The sequence below is a fragment of the Megachile rotundata genome, chromosome 11, assembly GCF_050947335.1.
Source record: "Megachile rotundata isolate GNS110a chromosome 11, iyMegRotu1, whole genome shotgun sequence".
Taxonomy (NCBI): Eukaryota; Metazoa; Arthropoda; class Insecta; order Hymenoptera; family Megachilidae; genus Megachile; species Megachile rotundata.
The window spans coordinates 16,891,777-16,909,759 of record NC_134993.1 but is presented as its reverse complement, the minus strand read 5'-3'; the positions used below and the strand labels follow the sequence as shown (position 1 = coordinate 16,909,759).

At 47.8% G+C, this 17,983-nt stretch overlaps 1 protein-coding gene across 4 annotated transcripts in view; it reads left to right on the top strand.

Annotated features, from left to right (window-relative positions):
* Positions 1-17,983, top strand: part of ush (Zinc finger protein ush) — a 120,766-nt gene that overhangs the window by 93,483 nt on the left and 9,300 nt on the right. The window contains exon 2 of one of the 4 annotated variants that reach the window (XM_076536816.1): positions 11,100-11,424. The exons of the other annotated variants lie outside the window; for them this stretch is intronic. The gene's annotated coding sequence lies outside the window, so the exon portion shown is untranslated. The remainder of the gene's footprint in view (positions 1-11,099; positions 11,425-17,983) is intronic. 4 annotated transcript variants of the gene reach the window in all.

Sequence of the window (17,983 nt, the reverse complement as noted above, 5' to 3'; positions counted from 1 at the left end):
CCAATGGCGATCGTCCGCTCGCGATCCAGTTACCGTGTATCGCCGCGCGTTGCCCGAGTCACGAGACTCGAACGCGTGCAAACAGGATCTTTGGCTGGGTCGACAAAGGACCCAGTCGAAGGATTAAGGTCTCCGAGGAGCGCGCGCGAGACACCCACGAGCCTGCTCGGTGTGCGCGGGAATAAAGTCGTGGCCAAGACGTGTTGAACTTATCCCTGGCTCGGTGTCCGCCCGTAGATATGTTAATCAGCCCTCGAGCTGGTGCAAAGACGATAGTTGCGTGCCAACCGTCCCGAACTTCGTCGACTATAATTATAAATCAGCCACCCTTATGCTAATGTTCCTACCACGATCGACTCTTTCGAACGAACGGTTGCTTCTTTCTAGAAGACCATCTCCAATTAGGCCGTGATACGCGAACCGGGGAGTTACGGCGTCGGATATTGCGGATAACGCCGGTGGAAGAGGCCGAAAACGTTGTTGGTTCGTTTTGTTCGTTCGTGATGCTCTTCCGGGTCGGAAAGGGTTCCAGCAATACTCGATTCGCCGATCAAACATCCAGATATATTGGATCCGAGGCTATTGGAATATTTCATCGTAGGAATATTAGGATCTGGAAAAATCGAGACGTTGTCCCCTTAAATATCGTGATGATTTTAATCGTCGCGAGACATTAGGACAGTCCTTGGACGCGGAAGTTGGAGCAGAGGGGTGCCGGTTATCGTAGAGGGGTGGTAGCTCGACAGCCGAAGCTATGCGGATCTGGCTTATCTCGAACTCGCAGACGCGTCGCAATCGATATATCTCTCGCGGAGGCTTCTCTCTTCGATAGGTGACTACCCTGGCGACATCCGCGCGTAGAACGCCCACGCTTTTAGCTTTCTCTCGCTCGTGTCGTCTTTCCGCGCGCAGACACGCTGCCTCGCTCGTCTCTCTCGCCTCGAACCGCTGCAGAAAAGATCAATTTTAGATTCGCAGCGATTTATAACTTCCTCTAATATGGCACCGATACCATCTCGTTTCCTACCCTCCTCCTCTCTCTTTTCATCGCCCTCTCTCCCTCTCTCTCTGTCTCTCGACTCGTGGATCTTCGAGGACCGCTTTACGCGCGAACGACTCTTCCTGGATTATTTGTTTCCATATTCAGGGAACGTTACGTTAGGCTGAAAATGGGCTTTCGTTCTACGAATGAATTCGCAGTTTGATTCGGGATTCTCTCGCTCGAGGGATCCTTTTCTTTCGCTCTCTCGTCATACGCGTTTTCAGGTCTCCTTTTGCTTCGGAGACTGATGCTACATATTTAAAATAAAAATATCTAAAGAACGAACATTGTGTACCGTAATCCACCACAGTGGACTTAATGTAGGTACTCTAAGCGGAGTAGAGTGTCGTTCGAAAGGCGATTTCCAGACTGGTCCCTCCACTTACAAGACATCAGAGGAGAAGGTGAAGCGTGAAGCGACGTCGTTTAGCAACACGAGGCGTAACGAGCAGGTGCGGTTAGAGAGACGGTCCAACCATAAATCTCAATGAGCCTTACTACCGTATTACTCGGTCTGGGTTCGCCGTACGCTCTTCTAATAACACAGTCGGCCGGTTGGCAGCTCTTCGCTCCGGGGGGTGGTAGCCAGAGCCCCAGGACTGTGCGGCGCGAGCCGCTTGATTACAGGATATGCCGCGGATGACGTGATATTAACGTAATGAATACCGATCGCTGCGGCCGCGAGGAGGGTACACGCGAGTTAGCGACGTTTCTCCTTTCGTCTTCGGCTGTATAGCTGTACCGGCTATATAACAAGCGCGTAGCTATTCTCGGCCGATCTTCGAATTTGTCGAGGATCGATTGTCGCGATCAAACTCGTATCGACGCGTCGAAGCAGCGGCTACGGGACACCGTGGCGACGCTTCCGAGCGCGAGTAATGGGGTGTAATTGGACGGTACGGGAGACACCGTGCACCACGAAACACTTGGACCTCCGCGCTGTGCCGCGAATTTTGCGCCGTTAATTAACGATCGTGTACGGCTACAAGTTATTTACGAGACGCTTCCGAGAGATCGCGGATGCGCAATGATTCCGCGTGCTGAAATCGATCCAAAATATAGGTTTCGTCCATCGGTGCTATCCGTGGCGATTGATTCTGGGTAAACGGCGTATCGTTATAATTTAACGGATCGGATCAATTTTTCGTTCGATACTCGACGCTCTCTCTCGGTTAGGAGTAAGCGTAGAAGAGGAGGAAATCTATGGGGAGGCTAGGTAACATCTGTGAACGTTCCAACGAGCGCGCTCGGGACGATATTACGATATCGGTTTCGGTGATAAGGAAAGAGACCTTAGTTCGTATCGAGTATTAATCGTGTTCGAAGCGGGACTTGGATTTGTCCTCTTTAACTATTCCGATTACGAGGAAAAATTATGTTAACGGCAGGCAAGCGTGCAGCGTCGTAATTTTACAGGTAGCACGCGATTAAACGCGAGACCCCTCTCCTCCGTCTTTCGCCTCTGGATTGCTCGGTTTTTAATGCGGTTGATTGCAACCGCAATCAGCCTCCGGTTGCGTATTTCAGAAACAGCCTTAAACGAGCCAATTCCGTGCCGAAGAAACTAGGAAAGGCTCATTTGTATCCGCTCGTGTTACCGCGATTCTTGCAGATATACGACCGTTTGCTTAGCTCTTTTCGCTTCGCTATCGCCATCGTAAACGAAGGAAACTGTAAGAGGAAACGTTGTCCCTTCTAATTACGCTCCGTTCTTTAATATCTACGACAGATTCCGTCGATAAATTAAAAAAGCATTTACTTCGTAATCGCGAGATCGAGGGTTATTAGCGTGCAGAGTTATCGCGGACGTATCGAGTTCTCGATCTCTAGAAATATTGAAGTTTCGATAAATTCGTCCTCGGTTTAGAATCGAAAATGAGCCAGAAAGAATTTTATTGAAAATTCGTAAGGAAACAATTAGCCGCGTTTACAACGTAAATCGATGCATACGGTAATGGACAGGTTCGCGGAAAGGAGGTTGGAATTTAAACCGGTGTTGGTCCGTACGCGAAAACTGGCGTTTAACTTACGCGACCCGCCCACTCCTCGATATTCAATTACGGATTTGCATACGGGCATGCATCTCCATTAAACGGCCTCCTGCCGGCCCGAAATTTGCCTCTGTAAATTTACACGGCCAATAAACTACACGATCGGGGACAAAATATTTAAGAGAGAAAGCAGAAGAGAGACAGGAACAGAGAAAGAGGGGGGTGGGGGAGGAGGAGGAGAGGGAACTCACGAAACGATTAAGCGAAACGAGTCGAGTCCGAATAAATTATTCCCCCTTCCCCTCGGGCTGACCGGGAATAAATTAATAATTAAGACGACGTACGATGTTTCTCGGAAGGAAGTGTCGCGACAAGCTGTTGCGTGCATTCTTTACGGTAATTGCACGACCGTGAATTTCGAGGATGCGCCCGCGGAGACGGAGAGCCGCCGTTGACATGCTCGATTCGACGGAAAGCGGGCATTAATTGCACGCCGAGCGGGCAGCGTGCGTGGAATTCGCGAGGAAACGCGATGGATCGCCGATCTGTTGCGACTCGTCGCGTCGTTCTGACCGAGACGCGAATCGTGCATGCAATATAACGAGCCCGAGGCGTCACCTGTCGTCGGCTTTCATTACCGGTTCATTTTATTGCTGGTCGATGCGACGAGATACAATTTGGCGCGTTTCAATTCCACGTACGTTGAATTTTGATGCGAGCAAAAACGACGCGATTCGATTCGACCTAACAATTATCTCGCGACTCGAACTGACCTACATCAGCTGTTTGAAAATAAGCGTTCATCGTCGGTCATGTTTGATAAGACTGTCGAAAAAGCGGAATCGGATGAATAACAAATCGATTAAAAAGGTAATCATCGTTCGACGGTTAATCATCGTCTTGAGCGGAAACGAATAACTAAAATGACAATAAATGAAAAAAGAGGAAAGAAAAGAAAAATTGAAAGAGGGGCTATTCTTATCGTTATCGGACATCATCGTAATCTTGTGACAAAGAGTTTCATTCGAATGGGACGTACACCGGGACGAGGGTCCAGGCTTAAATTAATTTGGGACTCGAAACCAGGACCTGTCCGGTTCCACACGGTCCAGGTACAACTTAATTGGGCCCCGAAACTGGTCCTCCGAGGGGGCGAAACCGCTCGCAAGCCAGGAAGGAAAGGTCCGGCCATGCGCCTCGGAAGAAGAGAATTTTAATTGGCGGCAATTTGTCCAGTCTCCAGGGTGGAATCCCCCGGGATACCGCCAACTACTTACCTCCGACCAAATCATCGTTTTCTACATCGTCGATAGTAGCCCTCTTCGAGACATTGTAACGAACCGATTCAATTTGATAGCGTTTCAATTTGGCGCGGTGATCGAAGGTTTTGGCAACGATCGAATTTCAACGGAATTCGAATTATCGCGTACATCGTCGAAACGCGATTCGATTGGCCGCACTTTGTTTCGACGCGCTTCGATCCAGCAAGAAATCACGGAAGCGTGCAAAGTGGTATGGCCGCGGCGAGTAATAACTCGTCGATAACTAATGGGCCGGGAATTGTTGGGGGGAAAAAAAGAAAAAGAAAAATCGCAGCGTAGCAAGGGAAAACTGTCGGAGAAGTCCTTCTCCGCCAAACATGGTAGGTTGTTCCATCCTGATCTCTGTCGCCGGCAGCGAGGCAAAATCCTCTTTCTCTCCCCGCGGGAAGCGCGACAGATGCGGGAACCCTGATATATACGCACACCGTGTACCGGCGAGGAAGGGTGCGTGTTCGAGGTGCACCAAAGGTAACGTTCAACGTATGTACGCTCATACGAGCCGGTTTCAACTCCTCTCATAAATAGTCGATTTCGTGCTGCCCTCGATCCCCACTGATCGCGGACAGCCACTTTTCAGCCTGCCGAATAATTTATGGAAAACGGGACCGAGCCTCGGAATAATTTGTGGGAAAAATACTCGTATCGCGAATTATTCGATATTTCTTCTTCTGATTCGAATCCGTTTAGACCAGGCTAAATTTGGAAAGTATACGAGGAACGAAGATCGGGAAAGATCGTCGCGTGGAAGATTTTGGACGCGTTCTTTTCGATATAGACACCACGTCGGTTAATCGTTAGAAGTCGATCGAGTTAACGATAGGTGAGCTAACCCTACCAGAGTCTTGTAGAAGGTCTCGAGAGGTCTCTTCCAGGTGGTGCATGGATAATTGGCAGAGGTTGCGCGTCCGCCATGCAGTTTGCTCGCAAGAAGAAGAGGAGAGAAGCGTGGCTCGAAGAAGAAGAGAAGAGAGAACGGGATCGACAAGGATCTTCCGATCCTGGCGACGGTTCGAAGGCCTCCTCTGGCCAGGCTGATCTATGAATGAGACCAGGCATCGGAGGAGGTCGTCGGTGCCGATTGGTCGAGACTGGTACCACTCTGGTACCACATCGACCAATCGTTCGTTGCTCTTTCTCCTCTCTCTGGGTTACCTTCGTATCGAGATACAGACGGGCCACCTCCTCTTCCGTCTCCTTTTTCTTCGTTGCCCTTTCTCCCCTTTTTTTTTTCATCTTCGCCACGATGTTCCTGCTCTCGCTCCGCTCTCCTTCGATCACTCGTGCCCCTCTTACGGCGCGATCATCGCCGATCAAACGATTACGGGGGTGAAACCAACGTTTATTCTCTGTTTTTAACCTCTTCAAGGTCACGCGTCCAACGATCAATGGTCATCCACGTTCATTTTTTTTTGTCTCCTTTTTTTGCGCTTCATCGATATTTTTCTCACTTGCTTAATCGCGAAACTATTTGAAACAAATAAATTACTATTTTCCCCTTAGTTTCCGTGGATTTCGTCCCTTTCGCGAAATCTGCCGAAGAACGAACCTAGTTGTTCCCGTATCGGTTCGCGTGAGCATTGTTTGGAAATACGCGGCTGATCAGCGGCGATAAACGAGCGGTTTTACTCTCCTCCTTCTCCTCCGAGAAGATTTTTACCCGTTCGTCCTCCCTTTTTCGTTTGCGTGCCTCGATCTCCAGTCGGATCGTATCCGTAACGCGTGCACACGCCTCGTTTTGTACGCAATTTGTTCCCTTCGACGCTGGAACACAGCGTTCCTGGTACGTCTTTTCTTTTTCTTTCCCCCTCCTCATTTTTATTTCGTGGCCGAGCAGAAATCACGATGAAATCGCTCGTGTAACGCAAATATACCGGTGCTTGGAAATTTTTCTGGATGCTTTATTCTTGCGTGCACGATTCAGAGATCAGTAGGCAGACCGAGGGTACGATGATTAAACGAAGGGCGGATCAGTTTTTGATCGTATTAAAGCTTGCGGGAATTCGATTTCGTGCAATTTAATTTCGCACGATTTTATTCGGTGTATTTCGCCTTCAATCTCGTGTAATTTTATTCACTATATTTTACAGCTTATCTGTATACGTACCACTAAGTGTGGAGTACTCTAGCAAAGATTAGTGCCATTAAGAAAGTAGAAAAGAAGATAAAAACGCGAGAAACGAGAAGAAAGCATTGTTTCCGCAACTGCGAATCAACGCGGTTACAACTCGAGTGTACTAGCGAGTGAATCGCTGAGAAAGAAGAATCGTGGATCAATCGGACGTCCATACGTCACCACGGGAAGCTAGCTAAACGCAACGACGTTTAACGATCTAGCCGAGTAACAAGAAATCGCGAGTGGAGCTCGAACAGCGAGAGCAATCGAGACACGATAAAACGGGCAAAAAGAACTCGTAGGCTGGTACGGGGTCCTAGATGACCTCGACCAGAATCAAGCTCGATCTTCGTAAGATCTCTCTCTCTTTCTTTCTTTCTCGGTTCAGCGAGTAACGAGACGTTTTCCCTGCACTGGATTTATCGTCGTGCACGTCGGGACATCGGTCGAGAATGGCACAGCGAAGGAACCGTTTCTCGCGCTAATCGTTGCCTGGTCGACACCGATCCCGCGATCGCCATCCACACATTCCCTTCAAAGGGTATTCTCGTTGACGTCGCCGCGTCACCGCTAACGCTACGGACGGCAACGAAACGAGAGACCTTCCGCTGTTTCGTTTCTCTAACCGCCTCCTATCTGCACCTTTTTATCCTGTCGCGATTGGGTCTAGCACGGTAACTCTGGTGGAGAACAGCGCGCGAGACGATCAGGAAACGTCTCGTTCCGAGACCAGACGTATTCCGAACTTCGAATATCGAATATTTCGCAATTGCGACACTACCGAATTTCTACGTTTTCGAAAATTCGAAAGTCCTAGCAGTCTCGAGCGCTAGTTTCCCCAATTTCTCGACTATGTAATCCCAAAATTTTCCACTTCTCCTAATTACCGCGTGTAAGCGTCTCGCGGACTACTTGCTCGATAGAAAAATTTGCTGGCAAAAGAACTCGTGGTCGCAAAGAAACAATGTCCTCTTTGCGAAGCATGATCGCGCACACAGCAACAACATGGCGAAGCAAGGTGGTGGTCGAGCAGTAAAGTGGCCGAGTCAAAGGGATCGTAATCGGTCGGCGCGAAAAAGCGGCTGCGAGTAAAAAGAATAATAATCTGCCGTTGGAAAGACGGCCGGCTTGGGTTTTCTAGAGGCAAGGAATGGCAGTTGGGGAGCGTGGCGTGATAACCCTTTCGTTATCGGGGGTTGAATAGGAGAGGGGGTGGCGGTGGGAGCTTAGCAGCGGACCAGGCGATCCCAGACCCTGATAACGACCCGATGTCTGATAACTCACACTCTACATTATAATACACAGGGCACGGCTTGCCGTAGCAAGGCTTCTGTTGTTGTTGTTGTTGTTGTTGTTGCCGCTGCTGCTACTGCTGCTGCTGCTGGCGCCGTTGATGGCTTTCACGAGAGGGATGAATGGAAAGGGTGGTACAGGATGATTAAAAAGTACGCTCACGGAAACGGTCACGTTTGTTTCTTCGTCGGGTCTCGTGACTGGTGACCTGCCATTTATTTCGGGCCAAATGAATGGCCGAGCAGATCGAGAGAACGATTTTTCTCTTTCCGCTAAATGCTAATTTTAATGCCGGCTAAAAGGACTTTCTTCTTGTTAGATCGTGTTGTTTTATTTGGAGACATTGCTCTTTTATTATGGACGTAACTATAGGCAATTTAGTATTCGCGATTACACGTATTTTTTCACGTATTTTTTTACAGTGTTTTTGGTAATATCCAATTGATTCGAGCCGAATCGAGTCGTATACCGAGTAACGTTTCTTTCGTTTTATTTTTACCCCCGATAATATGTGGATGATAAACGGTTCGAATATTGATTGTAAAAATGGCGAATAAAAGCCACGAAAGAACGATGCGATTCGACGAAAGGAAATTTGTGCGAAATAGTAAGTGTACGTTGGCGGTACACACGGGTTCGTGACTCGTTTCAACGGACACGTGAACACTATCCAGGTTACCGCGAGTTTGCAACAGGAGGGTTTTGCGGAGAGACTCGAACGCTGGACCCGTTTGATAACGGCTGCCAGCCACCACGTATCTTGGACCCTGCAGGCTTTATTATAAACCTCCTCCACCTACTTCTCCTTCTAGCTGGCTCCGTCAACCCCTTTTACTCTCTCCTTCTTCGGCCAAAAGCGTCGACGAGCACGCCGCGCCGCGCCGCTCCGACGAGCGAGCTTCCGCCACTTCGAATTACGAGCATAATCCTGTAAATAGAAAACAAGATAAGGTAGGCAAATGCTTTCAACGGGCCGCTTTAAATCAACCTACACCTCCGACGGAAACGATGATGATGTTACTGAATTGTAGATCCGTATCCCTGGATAAACGACGCTTCTTTGCTTCTTCATTTTTCTCCGATTGCTTTAACGCTTCCCGTTTTTATATCTACCCGTTTACTCTTCGAAAGCGGGCGTATATTATCGAAATTAAAGAGAATATCGTGTAAATAAGAAATCATTGAAGAAAAATTGAAGACGAGGGAGAATAAAAACAACGAGAAATACTAAAGAACAGATAACCAGAAGAAAAGCCGAAGAAAGAACAGGCGAATACCCTAAGAAGATGATCGGAGATTGGTGCATCGCTAAGGAAACGACGAAAGAGTCCCGAGGAGGGTTAACCAAACCGAAGACAAGGAAGAAATGCAGAGCAGAATCAGAAGGAGGAGGACGAGAAGGAGGAGGAGGAGAAGAAGAAGAAGAACAGGAAGAAGGAGGTGTTGCAGCTACGTATGCTTGGCGAGAAGGGCTATACGGTGGTGGGACCTCTTTATCGTGATCCCCGTCCTGCAGCTCAGCTCCTCATTAGCTCGGCCGCTCATCAATCACTCGTCCACGACCACCGTCTCGTAAAGTCTCGGCCCCCATATCGGCTGCAGCCTGGGTACCCTGGTTCGAGAGCTATCTCTTCGCGACCGAGGAAGAAGAAGAAGAAGAAGAAGAAGAAAGAGAAGAAGAGGGGATACGTCCGTTTCGTACGTATGTACGTAACGCCGCGTTGACCAACAATACGGCAAAGTGTATCTCTTTCTTTTTCTTCTTGATCCTCGAATCTCCTGTTCCTCGCGTCTTTCTTTTACCGCTCGCCCTGAATCTTCTTCTCCTTCTTCGCATTGTCTTCTTATTTCTTTGGGAGAAGATACGATGTCCCAATATTTGGACCACGGATCGCGGGACCTGTCCCCTCTTCAGAGTCGAGATTCGATCGACGGGGACCGTGGAGGTTTCTTTTCTTCTTCGGACCATCGATCGAGATACCGACCACCGGACCCGCACTGGATGCTCTCGGTAGCTCGTTTCGCTTGACGGCAGTCGATTGGACGCGCTTCAATTACGCGCGATTTTATTTTACTCGATTCGGTTCTACTCCTTAGAATCCTCGAATTCACGAATCTCTGTAGATAGATGAAAAGCATTGAATCGTTAAAAACGAACGATTGTCCGCTGGAAGAATCGCGTAAAAATTTCGAACTTGGTCGGCGTAATTTCGCTCGCAAAGAAGTCGAACGGCGAAGAAGAAGACGCGAGAGGTGGTCGTAGAGTTCGCGACGTCGTAGAAACACACGGCACGAAGCGAAGGAAGGGGTTGAGGAGCGTTAAGGGGTGGTGTAGGTAGGACGAGAGCCTGGCCGGCTCGTTATCAGTCCAGGAGGTGTTATCAGCTGGATGCAGCTCCCTTCCAGGCCCCCAACCCCTTCGGCAACTCGGCAGAAGGAGCGACGAAGAGCTAGAGGGAGAGTAAAACGCAAGGGTTGGGAGGGTGAGAGGTGGTTCGAAGGTGCACGCTATCTTCCACCCCTGGAGAGATGGCTATAGAGTGCATCTAGCGATAACGAGGCAAGTTAAACAATATCGAGCTATATGAGGAGCAGGATTCTCGACCGAAGATTAACCGCGTCTCTGGCAAGAAGATACTTCGGTATCTACGAAGAATCGGCTCCCCCCGGGTCTTGGACGTATTTCGGGGAAAATGGCGGTTGGTTGGCCGCCGTTGAACCGCAGAGGAAACGCGGCCATGATTAAGGAGTATCGGCACTTGGGGAGAAACTTGCCGAAACTTTGCTACTCTCTGTTTCTCCTCGTCCCGCTCCGAGAAATTCGCAACGTTATTCTTTCTTTTTCTCCTGCTGGAAGCCATCTTGTACAATGTCTCACGCAACGCGTCACGCATTCAGCGAAACTCGTTCGCACGAATCGCATCGAACGATGCTGTTTACCGTTCGCCACAATCAGAAACGAGGACGCGAATAGGAACGCGTGACAGCGTAACTTGTTCCTGTTTCTCTCTGTCGCCGTACAGAGTGTCCGATTCGAAACGATAAGCGCGATTATTTCTATTATTCGAGAAAGCGTTTGAAAGAAAAGTTGCGTATATCTGTATTTATGTACATACAGGTATATCCGACGGGCCGATGTCCGTGCACCTGTCAGCCCCGATAGTAATATTCGCAAGTTCGGACTAATAATAATAATAATTTAATAACGTCGGTGTAACGTCACAGCGCGTCTTTCATCTAACCATAAAGCAACGACAACCAGAAGGAACAATTAAGCTCGCGAAACGAGCGTCGTTCGTTTCGATTCTCCATTAGACTGACGGATGGTCCCCGATTAGGCTTCCCCGGATAACGAACGAGGAGGCATCGTTCGTCCCTGGCGAAAGGGAAAGGCGAAACCGAAAAAGGAAAAACAAGGAAGCGCGGCGAAAAAGGAAAGACTGGACAGGAGACAACGAAGGATGAAAGAAAAAGAGGATAGGGGAAGGGGATAGCGAAGAAAAGGACGAAGGATTACGGAAGAGAGGGGACATAAAGCATAAGCAATAACGAGGCAACCAAAGACTATCATCGACCTATCGGAAATAATTATTCTCGTTCTATCGAGGCAACTTCGGAGAGGGTGGACACGCGGGAAAGGGAGCAGGAAGAGGGGAAGTATAAGTAAGTATAAGTGACTTTGCCACACGGTCCTCAGATAATGCCGAGGGCCACCTTCCAGGAATTAGTATTTATTGTGACGCCGTTCTGATAGCGGTCACGGTACGCCCCTGGTGTACCTGGGTACCCCGAGTCCCACGAATTATGGTTTTCAATATGATGACGGTTTCGTATCAGCCGACCTCGCTCGCTCTCTTCTACCTTCGTCTTCGTCTTCTTCTCCTTATTCTTCTTCCTCTTCTTCTTCACCTTTCTCCTCGGCCAGCCTTCGAGATACGTATACGCCTCGTCCGCGGGCTCGTAAACCGTCTAAATGGCTTCGACGATTTTTGTCTTCTCCTTCGACGCACGAAAGATCCCGCCGCCGCCACAGTATCTCTTTTTTACCCTCCTCTCAACCCCTACATTTTTTTATTACTACATCTTTCGGTGCTTTATATCGCCTTGTTCGCGGGCGGAGAGCGTGCTTTATTAGGCTCGATGGATTTATTAAATTCAAAACCGAAGTAATTCAAAGTAGAAATTAAGTCGAAAATGTATCTCCGAAATCGAACGTCGAAACTTATTTGCGACGAGTAGATGACATTTTCGATAACTCTTTCGTTAAATTAATAAATGTAGGTATAGGTAGCGCAGGGATAGATGATCGGGGTGTTGGAGGAAGTTGTCGAAGTAAGGGGTGAGAAAGGGTGAGTCGACAGACGGTGAGGGAAGTCGTAAACGTAATCGTGCTTTTTCAGGCGCCGCCACTAAACCACCCCCGACCCCGTACCCCGTACCTGTGCCGTGCCTTCGGGAGCCGCTTCAAATATTTTTACAGCGTACAACCGCTACGATGTAGCGATATTTCGTGCTTACGTACCGATGATAGCATCCCACCCCCGTCTACGCAATCCGTCTTTCACCCTCTGCCATTCCTATCCGCTATCGGAAGAGGTATTGCTCGGAAAAAGTTGACGATTTTTGTCTTTCTACGCGTCAACGAATCGATTACAACGTATTATCGATTAATTGTCTCGATATAAAAAGAATCGATCGAGTAATGGCGAAATATGTTTAATAATATTCGCATATTCGCAACGCGATGTACTTTTGTAGAAAAAGTAGAAAATGTACTTTAATTGTTGCCTTATCCGAAGTTGAAATCTTGGGCTGATCATGGTGTACAATAAAATTCTGCCAGCCTGTTTCCGCGGCTCTTTTCTTTCCCGCGATCTCCGTCTCTCCGGGTCGATTCAAAGTTTCCGCGATAAAATTCGCGATAGCACGTCAGGGTGCGATAGATGAGTAAAAGGGGAGATAACCTTTGGTGCAACGATGAGGCGAGATTCGCGTAGAGAAAGAAAGGAAGAGGAAGAAGAGGGTTGAACGAGAGATAAGCTCGATTATGATCCCCGGTGGTTAAAGTCCAAGTTTTTACGGTAGATAAGCCCGTTAGAATAGGTTTCATGGAGATAACACCGCGGCTCCGTGTTGTTTTTTTCTTCGAGCTATACACCATTTTTCTTAATAAGGCCCTGATGTACCCCTTTCATGCCGTGAACAACCCGACGCTTGACCCCGTTCTTCGCGGCACCCTGACAAAAGCCTGAGGGGTTGCACCGTTTCCGTGTAATGTTGGAAGTGGTCGAGAAGCGTCGTTGAACAATTCGACAGGTAACTCGTTGGTTATGACGATACCGACGATAAGTACTTGGGCTCTGGAACTTAATCGGGGGTTTGGTTAAGGCGAGAATGTACAGTCGATTCGATGCAATCGAACGAATCGATGAAATTTTTGCGCGATTCGATTTGGGCCGATCGAATTTCGAATCGTCTCAATTTGATACAATTGGATGTCGACCCGATTCAGCTCGGTTCGATTTAATTCGGTGCGACCGAATTTCGAGCTGCTTCGACTCTCGAAAACCCTGTTCTAAAATGTACTACTCGACCGCAACTAACCACCGTTAATACACCGTAATTTTTCAGCACCTTCCGTTGTTCAGTTTCTTGCCACAATCACCGTGTTCCAACGTCAATTTTCCAGGCTTCGCGAGGAGGGTGCGGCACTCGTAAAAATTATACTCTCGTTGCAGGCAACATTATGCATAATGATTGCAACCAGGCGAGAATCAGCACGTAGGGGTTGTAAAACAGGGAAGATGAACTGGGATAGGGTGGAAGTTGGCCGTTCGCGGGAAGAACGGACGGGGGTTGGAATCGCTCAATTTCGATGATATTGGTTGCTTACCTAGACCACGGAGGGGTTGCAACAGGGAGATACGTGGAAATGGATTTTTATCGAGGAAGTCTGAGGAAGTCGACGCGAGAGGGAGGGTTGGAAGTTAATTTTGTGTCGTTTATCGGAATTCCCGTGAGTTATCGTTCTACCTTTTTTACTCCGCGCTTTGTATTACGTCGACGCGATTTATGCGAAACATAAGACAATCTTTCTCTTTTATTCAATTCAATTCTTTATCTTCGAACGTAAGTTTAACTGTAAATATTAATTAAAATCGAAATTGTATTTATTATCGATCGTCTCGATAAAAATAGTCTCTTATGTAATACCAGTAACCTTTTCCGAATCCATATTTCTGTATCGTCGTACTTTTATGGAGCCCTCTCGCCTAGCTTCGAGCGTGTTTATGGTCTGTGTACAAGATTCTTAGAACATTTTAGCGGCTACTAAATGTGCAGGCTCTGGTCGTACCGAGATATAACGCTGCGCTTGAACTCGAAGCACGTATCGACACGTGAGAGTTCGCGACGATGGGGATTGCTCGTGGACTATGCCATAAATAACGTTGTTCGACTTTTCGATACCTCGCGGCGCAGCGGCTTTACGACAGTTCGACCATCTTTAATTGATTTACCTGGACGAGCTTCTCTCTTCTAATCTACTCGTTACCTCTTGCAAAACGAATTCGTACAAAAACAGCGTTTAACGCTTTTACTCCAAAAGCAGGGTACTTATCCCGAATGTTCGGTAAATGTCTCGTAATCGCATCGCTCGAGCGTATCGATAAAAAATGCGCGTTCTTTTTTTATACAAAACAAACTGTGCTCGCTCTTCGGTAAAAAAAGAAGGGAGAAGAGTAGAAGACGGAAGAGGGGCAAGGTGGCGAGATATACCGGGTCCTCCCATTGATAATTATTCATTCGGTCGACTTCCAGAGCGGTTCGATATCGATCTTAAAACGTCGTCCAGAAGGTAGGCGAGAAATGTCCTGGCCAGATACGAAATCTTGGTGTGTCGGTTCACCGTCGTCGTCGTCGTCGTCGTCGTCGTCGTCGTCGTCGTCGCCGTCTTCGTCTTGTTCGTCGTCGTTTTCCTCCTCCACCTTGCTGGCCACAACCGAGGTTTGTCGCGAACCGAGAGAACAGGAGAGAAAGAGAAGAATCTAGTTGGCCTTAATATATGCACGTCGAGGTCCTGCCGAGCGATAATTGCCCGACGTGGCATTGCCTTCGTGGCAACGAGCATTGGTCACGTCTCAATGTTTAAGCCACGTTCACAGTGTCGCCTTGATTGATTTCACCGATCGACCGAGCGCAACTTCTTCGTCGTGTAAGATCGACTGTTAACGTCGTATCGTTAACTCTCTTACAACTATGTTTCGCACGGGATCTTCTCCGGTAGTTATAAACGCGATAATTGTCGGTATTCGATTCGACGAATTTTAATTTCGTGCAATTTGACTGGATGATTCGAGTTTCATCTCGATTCGATTAAATGCGACGAAAGCTGATTCGATTTAATTGAATACGATTTAAAAAATTTGGTCTAGTTACACCCGAAAAATCTAGCAGAGCCGGAGCCCGTTTCTCAATCTCGCAGTCTCTCAGCCGATCCCCTAAAAAATTAGTAAAGCGTCGAATCGGGCGTATCGTGGAACGAGCATAGGGCCGAAAGGTAACGAGACTAAAGATTGACCGGATCAGATAGGAGCGTGTAGGACCGGCCAGTCCAGATCATCGAGATAGGAGAATTTAATAACCTGCTACGTGGCGGAGGGGGGTGTATAGCAGGGCGACGGGGTGGTTCGAAGGTGGTACATGGAAGGGTGGGTACAGGGTGCAATAATATCGAGAGATATCGATCTTTAATTAGGCACGCAGCGCGGGAACGAGAGATTAGATCTCGACTAGACGAGAAACGGAGTTCTGGCCATCTTCTTCTGGCCTTCTCCTCTTGTTGCTTTCGTTGTCTCTCTTCTTTCCGTCTCTGTCTCCGTCTCTATCTATATATATATCTCTCTCTCTATCCTCTCGAATACTTGGTCTTCTTATTTTCTTCTATACTCTCCTCGCTTCGTGTTCCCCTCGGTTTGGCCCTATACGGATCTTTCGGCCACGTCGTAGCAGTATCCGTTGCTCGCTGCCACAATGAGACTCGATCCAGATCCATTTTCGTTGATTGTATCGAAAGAATGAAGAAAGGCCGTTCGATCCTATCGCAGCGTGGAATATTTCGTGAATATAATTGCCTGGATTTTGTTTTATTTGCCCGCTCCGAAAGAAACCAGCCACATCTTTGTTGCCTACGTTCAACGGATTTATCTTTGCGAATTCGAACGCAAGCGATGGTCGGTAGTTAGGTATCTGTCCCTGTTCGTGACACCTTTGTCGCGTTTCGAGCCTAATGGTCGAGTATCGAGGCAAAAAAGTGTTAAGAACGCGAAAATCGTGAAGGTCGGACTGAATTTCGATGGAACGAACAACGCGTACGTGTAGCTCGGTGAGTGGTCGCGAGGGGACAAAACGATGGGAGGACGTTTTATTCGTCGGAGAAAACGGGAATCTGGAATTTTAATCGAGTAGGAGGAGGAGGAGGTTTGATAATTTTGAACGCGTGTACGCAGCACGAGCCCGATCGAGCCACGTGCATTGAATATGCAGAAAGCCGAGGGATATGCTTTATACGTGTCGACGATTAAACCTTGAAAGATGGGGCAGTCATTAAGAGATAGCAGTCGTTGACACCACCGAGACACTCGCTTCGATAAATGTTTCCCTTTTCGTTTTATGTAGGAATCGGTAGCGACGCCTCTGCTTTAGGCTACGCCCTTCGGGCTCTTCTTCGTCTATTTTCATTCGGCCGATTTAAACGAATTCGAGAAAGTCGCCTCTCTCGGTATAGTAGCCTCTCAGGAATTATGAAAGAATTCCCATCGAAATTAGATGGGAACGAAAGCGTTACGCGAAGCTCGTCGATGGCGCATAACGTAGCAGGAAGTTTCCGTCGGTGTTTAGAGCGTTAATTCGCGTTTCGTCCATTCGGTCGGCGGATAAAGAAATGATCCCCATAAATATTCGCAGGATTGTCCCACGTCGAAAGCTTTCTCGTTCACCCACGGGGAGCGATCTCCGATCAGCGCCGGGACGCAGCTGTTTCTTCTTTTATCTCGCGACAGGAACAGGATCCGTGCAGGTCGTTTCGCTCGCTAGCAGGAGCTTCGAGAGACGTTATCGATACTCGCCATCTGTCACCGACTTGGTTTTCACTGCTTTGCCCGGCGATTTTTATATTTCTCTTTCTTTTTTCTGTTGACCGGTGAAAAGCAGAAATCGAACGAGCAAACCGCAAACGATGGAACACCGTGCTCGATTCTCGTGCCTCGACTCTCGCATGTTCTCTCGCGATCGCTTCCGACTCGTCGATCTTACCGTTTTACCGCATCGATTAACTCGCGATTCGCGCCTTCTTTTTCGCGATGAAATTTCCTCCGATCTGTAACAACGATTCGCAGCGTGTTACGCGAATAGATTATGGAAAGTAAATTTCGAGCGAACGGATAACGAGAGAGCAGAAAGAGATGGCCGATTATGGCGAACTAAACGAGCTTGTTAAATTCTAGTAACTCATACGAACGAGTGTCATTATCGTTATTCACTCGGCGAAATAGACTAATAATATTGCCGGCTAGTAATTGGCGTGTATTTCGTTCGGATAGAACTCCGGTAATTAAGTGGTAATGGCTGAAAGTCGAAATGTACGATATCTCGTCACGATATCGCCAACCAGGATTTATCGTCACCCTTTAGCATAATTACTATCATTATTGTCCTAGCCGTGTGCCCGCAACGCGCGTTGCTACTCTTTAGACGGGCTCGTTTACACGTGACGCGTTCCGCGCCGATTCTCTGGACTCGTTTCGTGTCGATCTAAGGATACGTTTTTCGGCTAATTAAGAAGATTTCGAATCGTATTACGATAATTGCAAAGAGACGATCTAAGCTTCCGACTGTACGTAAATATAAAACATCTGTTGCATCTGAGCTCGATATCGGATAGATCGATAGTTTCGCGAGAACGATTATGTAAGCCGCGTGACACGATCAATCTGACGTGGGTCACTAGTGAGTCACGATACTATTTATAATATCCTCGTGATTCGATAGCCGGGTAATTGTAAGCCGGTTGCGTGAACAAACAAATCGACAAATTCTTAAGCGTTAAATAAGCTAAACACGAGCACCGTTTCTATTCAGCTACAGAACAGAATGTATATCTTTAAACGCGCGAATCCCCTTTAAATCCACAGTCTTTTTTTTTTTTATCGAACAATGTATCGAA